This window comes from Colobus angolensis, unplaced genomic scaffold (genome assembly GCF_000951035.1).
Source record: "Colobus angolensis palliatus isolate OR3802 unplaced genomic scaffold, Cang.pa_1.0 Scaffold446, whole genome shotgun sequence".
NCBI lineage: Eukaryota > Metazoa > Chordata > Mammalia > Primates > Cercopithecidae > Colobus > Colobus angolensis.
Genome location: NW_012117888.1, coordinates 784,539 through 793,060, shown reverse-complemented (window position 1 = coordinate 793,060; position 8,522 = coordinate 784,539).

Below are 8,522 nucleotides of genomic sequence, written 5' to 3'. Positions count from 1 at the left end.
AGCCTCCTGAGTAGCTGGGACTATAGGTGCCCGCCACCACACCTGGCTAATTTTTGTATTTTTAGTGTTAGCCAGGATGGTCTTGATCTCCTGACCTCGTGATCTGCCTGCCTTGGCCTCCTAAAGTGCTGGGATTACAGGTGTGAGCCACTGTGCCCAGCTAAAGTAGTTTTTTTTTTTACTTCTGTGAAGAAAGTCAATGGTAGCTTGATGGGGATAGCAACAAATCTATAAAGTACTTTGGACAGTATGACCATTTTCACGATATTGATTCTTCCTGTCCATGAGCATGGACTGTTTTTCCATTTATTCATGTCCTCTCTTATTTCCTTGAGCAATGGTTTGTATTTCTCCTTGAAAAGGTCCTTCACAACCCTTGTAAGTTGTATTCCTAGGTATTTTATTCTCTTTGTACCAATTGTGAATGGGACTTCACTCATGGTTTGGCTCTCTGTTTGTATACTATTGGTATATAGGAATGCTCGTATTTCTGCACATTGATTTTGTATCCTGAGACTTTCCTGGAGTTGCTTACCAGCTTAAGGAGATTTGGGGCTGAGACAATGGGGTTTTCTAAATATGCAATCATGTCATCTGCAAACAGAGACAATTTGACTTCCTGTCTTCCTATTTGAATACTCTTTATTTCTTTCTCTTGCCTGATTGCCCTGGCCAGAACTTCCAATAATATGTTGAATAGGAGTGGTGAGAGAGGACATCCTTATCTTGTGCCAGTTTTCAAAGGGAATGCTTCCAGTTTTTCCCATTCAGTATGATATTGGCTGTGGGTTTGTCATAAACAGCTCTTATTATTTTGCAATATGTTCCCTCAATATCTGGTTTATTGAGAGTTTTTAGCATGAAGGGTGTGGAATTTTGTCAAAGGTCTTTTCTGCATCTATTGAGATAATCACGTGGTTTTTGCCATTGGTTCTGTTTATGTGATGGATTACGTTTATTGATTTCCATATGTTGAACCAGCCTTGTATCCCAGGGATGAAGCCAACTTGATCATGATGGGTAAGCTTTTTGATGCGCTGCTGGATTCAGTTTGCCACTATTTTATTGAGGATTTCTGCATCGATGTTCATCAGGGATATTAGCCTGAAATTTTCTTTTTTTGTTGTGTCTCTGCCAGGTTTTGGTATCAGGATCATGACGGTCTCATAAAATGAGTTAGGGAGGATTCCCTTTTTTTCTATTGCTTGGAATAGTTTCAGAAGGAATGGTACCAGCTCCTCCGCACCTCTGGTAGAATCCAGCTGTGAATCTGTCGGGTCCTGGACTTTTTTTGGTTGGTAGTCTATTAATTACTGCCTCAATTTCAGAACTTATTAATGGTTTCTTCAGGGATTTGACTTCTTCCTGGTTTAGACTTGGGAGGGTGTATGTGTCCAGAAATTTATTCATTTCTTCTTGATTTTCTAGTGTTTAGAGCATTCTCTGATAGTAGTTTTTGTTTCTGTGGGATCAGTGGTGATATCCCCTTTATGGTTTTTTATTGTGTCTGTTTGGTTCTTCTCTCTTTTCTTCTTTATTAGTCTGGCTAGTGGTCTATCTATTTTGTTGATCTTTTCAAAAAACAGCTCCTGGATTCATTGATTTTTTGGAAGGGTTTTTCATGTCTCTATCTCCTTCAGTTCTGCTCTTATCTTAGTTATTTCTTGTCTTCTGCTAGCTTTTGAATTTGTTTGCTCTTGCTTCTCTGGTTCTTTTAATTATGATGTTAGGGTGTCGATTTTAGATCTTTCCTGCTTTCTGTTGTGGGCATTTAGTGCTATAAATTTCCCTCTAAACACGGCTTTAGCTGTGTCCTAGAGATTCTGGTACATTGTGTCTTTGTTCTTATTGGTTTCAAAGAACTTATTTATTTCTGCCTTAATTTCATTATTTACCCAGTAGTCATTCAGGAGCAGCAGGTTGTTCAGTTTCCATGTAGTTGTGCGGGTTTGAGTGAGTGTCTTAACCCTAATTTCTAATTTGTTTGTGCTGTGATCTGAGAGACTATTTGTTATTATTTCCATTCTTTTGCATTTGCTGAGGAATGTTTTACTTCCAATTATGTGGTCAATTTTAGAATAAATGCGGTGTGGTGCTTAGAAAAATGTATATTCTGTTGATTTGGAGTGGAGAGTTCTGTAGATGCATGTTAGGTCTGCTTGGTCCAGAATTGAGTTCAAGTCCTGAATATCCTTGTTAATTGTCTGTCTCATTGATCTGTCCAATATTGACAGTGGAGTGTTAAAGTCTCCCACTATTATTGTGTGGGAGTTTAAGTCACTTTGTAGGTCTCTGAGAACTTGCTTAGATAGTTAGGATAGTTAGCTCTTCTTGTTTCATTGATCCCTTTACAATTATGTAATACCCTTCTTTGTCTCTTTTGATCTTTGTTAGTTTAAAGTCTATTTTTTCAGAGACTAGGATTGCAACCACTGCTATTTTTTTCTTTCCTTTTGCTTGGTAAATATTCCTCCATCCCTTTATTTTGAGCCTATGTGTGTCTTTGCATGTGAGATGGGTCTCCTGAATACAGCACACTGATGGGTCTTAACTCTTTATCCAATTTGTCAATATGTGTCTTTTAATTTGGGGCATTTAGCCCATTTACATTTAAGGTTAATATTGTTATGTGTGAATTTGATCCTGTCATTATGATGCAGCTGGTTATTTTGCCCATTAGCTGACGTGGTTTTTTCATAGTGTCAGTGTTCTTTACAATTTGGTATGTTTTTGCAGTTGCTGGTACAAGTTGTTCCTTTCCATGTTTAGTGCTTCCTTCAGGAGCTCTTGTAAGGCAGGCCTGGTGGTGACAAAATCTCTCAACATTTGCTTTTCTGTAAAGGATTTTATTTTTCCTTTGCTTATGAAGCTTAGTTTGGCTGGATATAAAATTCTGGGTTGAATATTCTTCTCCTTAAGATTGTTGAATAATGGGCCCCACTCTCTTCTGGTTTGTAGGGTTTCTGCAGAGAGATCCACTGTTAGTCTGATGGACTTCTCTTTGTGGGTAACCCAACCTGTCTCTCTGGCTGCCCTTAAGATTTTTTTCCTTCATTTCAACCTTGGTGAATCTGATGATTAGGTGTCTTGGTGTTTCTCTTCTCAAGGAGTATCTTTGTGGTGTTCTCTGTATTTCCTAAATTTGAATGTTGGCCTGTCTTGCTAGGTTGGGGAAGTTCTCCAGGATAATACCCTGAAGAGTGTTTTCCAACTTAGTTCCATTCTCCCCATCACTTTCATGAACACCAATCAAACGTAGGTTTGGTCTTTTCACTTAGTCCCATATTTCTTGGAGGCTTTGTTCATTCCTTTTCATTCTTTTTTCTCTAATCTTGTCTTCTCACTTTATTTCATTAAGTTGATCTTCTATCTCTGATTTCCTTCTTTCTGCTTGATCGATTCGGCTATTGATGCTTGTGTATACTTCGGAAAGTTTTCATGCTGTGTTTTTCAGCTCCATCAGGTCATTTATGTTCTTCTCTAAATTGGTTATTCTAATTCACAGTTCCTCTAGCTTTTCTTCAAGGTTCTTAGCATCCTTGCATTGGGTTATAACATGCTTTGTTAGCTCAGAGGAGTTTGTTATTACCTATCTTCTGAAGCCTACTTCTGTCAATTTGTTAAATTCATTCTCCATCCAGTTTTGTTCCCTTACTGGAGAGGAGTTGTGATCCTTTGGAGGAGAAGAGGCATTCTGGTTTTTGCAATTTTCAGCATTTTTGCACTGGTTTTTCCCTATCTTTGTGAATTTATCTACCTTTGGTCTTTGATGTTGGTGACCTTTGGATGGAGTTTTGATGTGGATGTCTTTTTTTGTTGATGTTGATACTATTCCTTTCTGTTTGTTAGTTTTCCTTCTAAAAGGCCCCTCTGCTGCAGGTCTGCTGGAGTTTGCTGGTGGTCTGCTCCAGACCCTGTTTGCCTGGGTATCACCAGCAGAGGCTGCAGAACAGCAAAGATTGCTGACTGTTCCTTCCTCTGGAAGCTTTGTCCTAGAGGGGCACCCACCAGCTGGAGCTCTCCTCTATGAGGTGTCTGTCAACACATGCTGGGAGGTGTCTCCCAGTCAGGAGGCACAGGGTTCGGGGACCTATCTGTGGAGGCAGTCTGTCCCTTAGCAGAGCTCAAGTGCTGTGCTGGGAGATCCACTGCTCTCTTCAGAGCTGGCAGGCAGGAACTTTTAAGTCTGCTGAAGCTGTGCCCACAGCTGCCCCTTCCCCAGGTGCTCTGGCCCCGGGAGATGAGAGTTTTATCTATATGCCCCTGACTGGAACTGCTGCCTTTCTTTCAGAGATGCCCTGCCCAGAGAGGAGAAATCTAGAGAGGCAGTCTGGCTACAGCGGCTTTGCCAAGCTGCAGTGGGCTCCACCCAGTTCAAACTTCCAAGTGACTTTTTTTATGCTGTGAGAGGGGAAAGCCTACTCAAGCCTCAGTAATGATGGATCCCCTTCTCTCACCAAGCTGGAGCATCCCAGGTCAACTTCAGACTGCTGTGTTGGCAGCGAGAGTTTCAAGCCAGTGGATCTTAGCTTGCTGGGCTCCATGAGGATGGGGTCCACTGAGCTAGACCACTTGTCTTGCTGGTGTTCCAGGAGCCACTGGGGTATAAAAATAAACTCTCTGTAGCTAGCTTGGTGTCTGCCCAAATGGCCACCCAGTTTTGTGCTTGAAACCTAGGGCCCTGGTGGCATAGGCATCAGAGGGAATCTCTTGGTCTGTGGGTTGCAAAGACCGTGGGAAAAGTGTAGTATCTGGGCCAGAATAAACCATTCCTCAAGGCACAGTCCCTTACAGCTTCCCTTGGCTAGGGGTGGGAGTTCCTCAACCCCTTGGGCTTCCCAGGTGAGGTGACGGCCCACCCTGCTTCTGCTCACCCTTCACGGGTTGCACTCACTGTCTAACCAGTCCCAATGAGATGAGCTGGGTACCTCAGTTGGAGATGCAGAAATCTCCCACCTTCTGCGTTGATCTCACTGGGAGCTGCAGACTGGGGCTGTTACTATTCGGCCATCTTGCTAGCCACCTCGTCTTATAATTTGTATTGCATGTCCAACATTGTTAATTAAAGGACCACAGAAAGTCCACATGATGCTGTCTTGTATCATAGATGGTTCTTCCTTTCATCTATTAAGCTAATGGGATACGGAATGGGAGTAGGGAAGTGATAATGTCAATCTCATAAGGGATTGATCCGATTTTTGCTCAGTTTCAGTTTCTATAAGGCATATTCTACTTTACATCATTAATATTCCTATGTCATATCCATCTGCTGTTTTCAACTAAAACCTTAATGGAGCTTTGTCTCCTCAGCCTGAAAAATTGTTAGAGATTTAGTTCTGCTATTTAGAAATGCTCAACTTGAAAATTTGACAACTGTCTTGAGTAAGGTATGGTTATGTTTTTGAAGCCCTTCAAATTTTAAGTTTTGTCATCCCAACCTTACAAGAATGCTAAAATCTCTGCTGATCTGTTTGCCCCTGTAGAAGACGAAAGATTTATTTTCCTCACCCATTGTTAAGTTCATGTCTGAGGCCCTTATAATGAACAACAGACTAATATGAGAAAAGCATACAAATTTATTTAATATTAGTTTTATATGAAATGGAAGCCTTCAGAAATGAAGATTCAAAGAAACAAGTAAACTTGTGCATTTTCACACTTAGGTTTGATGGAGAAATCGATAGTTATGGAGAAGTATGATTGGACAAAATGGGTATGACCTAATGGTAATAAACCAAGGAGAAATTAGCAAGGCCTGTTTATTTAGCTTCTTCTTGGTCTGTAGGTATAGGGAAGGACCCTTCTGGAATGAAGGTCTTATGACCTACTTTCTGACTAGGTAGGCCAGGGAATTCTTTCTGGCTTGCTTCAGAGAAGAAAGGTGAGAGAAGGTGAGAGAGTGACCTTCCTGCTCCGGTTTTCTCAATTTCCTTCAGTTTAAAATATTTAGTATACCAAGTTGCCATATTTTGGGGTAGCCTGTTCTGAGCCCCAACAAGGGCAAGAAGAAGGTGAGTGTGCCCTTGCTACTTCTGTTATTTTCTCAAATGCCAAGCTGCCATATTGTGGGGTAGCATGCCTTGAATCACATCAACCCCATAATCTGCATTTGTAAACTCTTAGAAAATCTAGTTTTAATAATAACAAATGTCTCTAGGTAAAAACAGGACCATAGAACCTTAGTGTCCATTCATCACTCCTAGGACGTTCAGCTCTAGTCTACTTTTATTTTGCAGGCCCTTGGTCCCAGCTAGTCTCTTTTTCCTAAATGCCATAAGACTGTAGGATTTTTTACTTTTCCCTTCAGAAACTTTTAGCTTAGCTATTTAACTTCCCACATGGGCTCATAATATAGCAACCTCTGTGTATTTGAGGCCTCTCTAATTTACCATTTTGTCGCCCCAGCCCCATGTGACCAATAGAAGCTTTACTGGTTTCTCTTTCCCAAGCAGTTAATCTTTGTTCATGCTCAGAATCAGCAAATGACCCCAGTGAGAAAATGATAACCAGTAAACTGCCCACGTGTATAGAGATTTTTACTCTCCGAAATTTCATCAAATTAGGGATCATTGCTTCCATGGTTTTCTAGATTCTATTAGTTATGGTGAGTGGAAACATTAACCTGCTGTGACATATTACAGGCTGCTCAGAAGTAAAAGCCCCTTTATTACTTTTTGGAAAGTGATTATAAAAACAAAACTTACTTTGGGTAAAATAATTATTGTACACATATGTAGTCAGGGAGAAGGGTCCTTCTAACTAACTCCATCCTCCTTAATCCCATATATCAGACATTATCGTCATCATAGTTTTCTCATATGCCCTTACAAAATTCTTCCACACATATACACACATATGTGTGTCAGTACTATGTGTAACTTTTATGTATAAAAGATACTACATAGCACTTAAGAGTTTTTCACTCAGCTTTATATTCCAAAAGGTTTTTAATTCAACTATGAAATTTAGAGCATTCTATGGAAAATCAGGAAATGCAAAGCTGTCAGAGGCTTTCGAACCAGAGCAACTCCATCTTAAATAGGGGCTGGGTAAAATAAGGCTGAGACCTACTGGGCTGCATTCCCAGTAAGTTAAGGCATTCTAGGTCAGTACAAGATACAGGTCACGAAGACCTTGCTGATAAAAACAAGTTGCAGTAAAAAAAGCCATCAAAAATCCACCAAAAGCAAGATGGTGATGAGAGTGACCTCTGATCGTCCTCACTGCTATACTCCCACCAGTGCCATGATGGTTTACAAATGCCATAGCAGTGTCAGGAAGTTACCCTATCTGGTCTAAAAAGGGGAGTCATAAATAATCCTCCCATTGTTTAACATATAATCAAAAAATAACCACTAAAATGGGCAACCAGCAGCCCTCGGGCCTGCTCTGTCTATGGGGTAGCCATTCTTTATTCCCTTAGTTTCTTAATAAACTTGTTTTCACTTTACTCTGTGGACTCACCCAGAATTCTTTCTTGCAAGAGATACAAAAACCCTCTCTTGGAGTCTGGATCCAGATACCTTTCTGGAAACAAGTCTATTTATTTATTTGCAGAAAAATGCTTAAATGTATTTAAATAGTCTTCTTCTGCTGAAAATTTAGGGGTTTTCCAGTATCTTACTAATGCAATTCTGTAGTAAGCATGGATGGCAGCAGGCAAAAAGAGAGAGCTTGTGCAGGGAAACTTTGCCTTATAAAGCCATCAGGTCTTATGAGACTTACTCACTATCATGAGAACAGCACAAGAAAAACCTGCCCCCATGATTCAATTACCTCCCACTGGGTGTCTCCCACAACATGTGGGAATTCAAGATGAAATTTGGGTGGGGACACAGCCAAACCATATCATTCCACCCCTGGCCCCTCCCAAATCTCATGTCCTTACATTTCAAAACCAATCATGCCTTCCGAACAGTCCCCCAAAGTCTTAACTCATTGCATCATTAACTCAATAGTTCCCAGTCCAATGCCTCATCTGAGACAAAACAAGTCCCTTCTGCCTATGAGCCTGTAAAATCAAAAGTAAGTTAGTTACTTCCTAGATACAATGGGGTACAGACATTGGGTAAATACAGCCATTTCAAATGGGAGAAATTGGCCAAAACAAAGGGGCTACAGGCCCTATGCAAGTCCAAAATCCTATGGAACAGTCAAATCTTAAAGCTCCAAAAGTATCTCCTCTGACTCCATGTCTCACATCCAGGTCACACTGATGCAAGAGTGGGTTCCCATGGTCTTTGGCAGCTCTGCCCCTGTGGCTTTACAGAGTATATAGCCTCCCTCACATCCACTTTCACAGGCTGGCACTGAATGTCTGCAGTTTTTTAGGTGCATGGTGCAAGCTGTCGGTGGAACTACCATTCTGGGGTGTGGAGGATGTTGGCCCCCTTCTCATAGCTCCAGTAGGTGGTGCCCCAGTAGGGACTCTGTGTGGGTGCTCTGACTCCACATTTCCCTTCTGCACTGCACTAGCAGAGGTTCTCCATGAGAGCCCTGACCCTGCAGCAAACTTTGCCTGT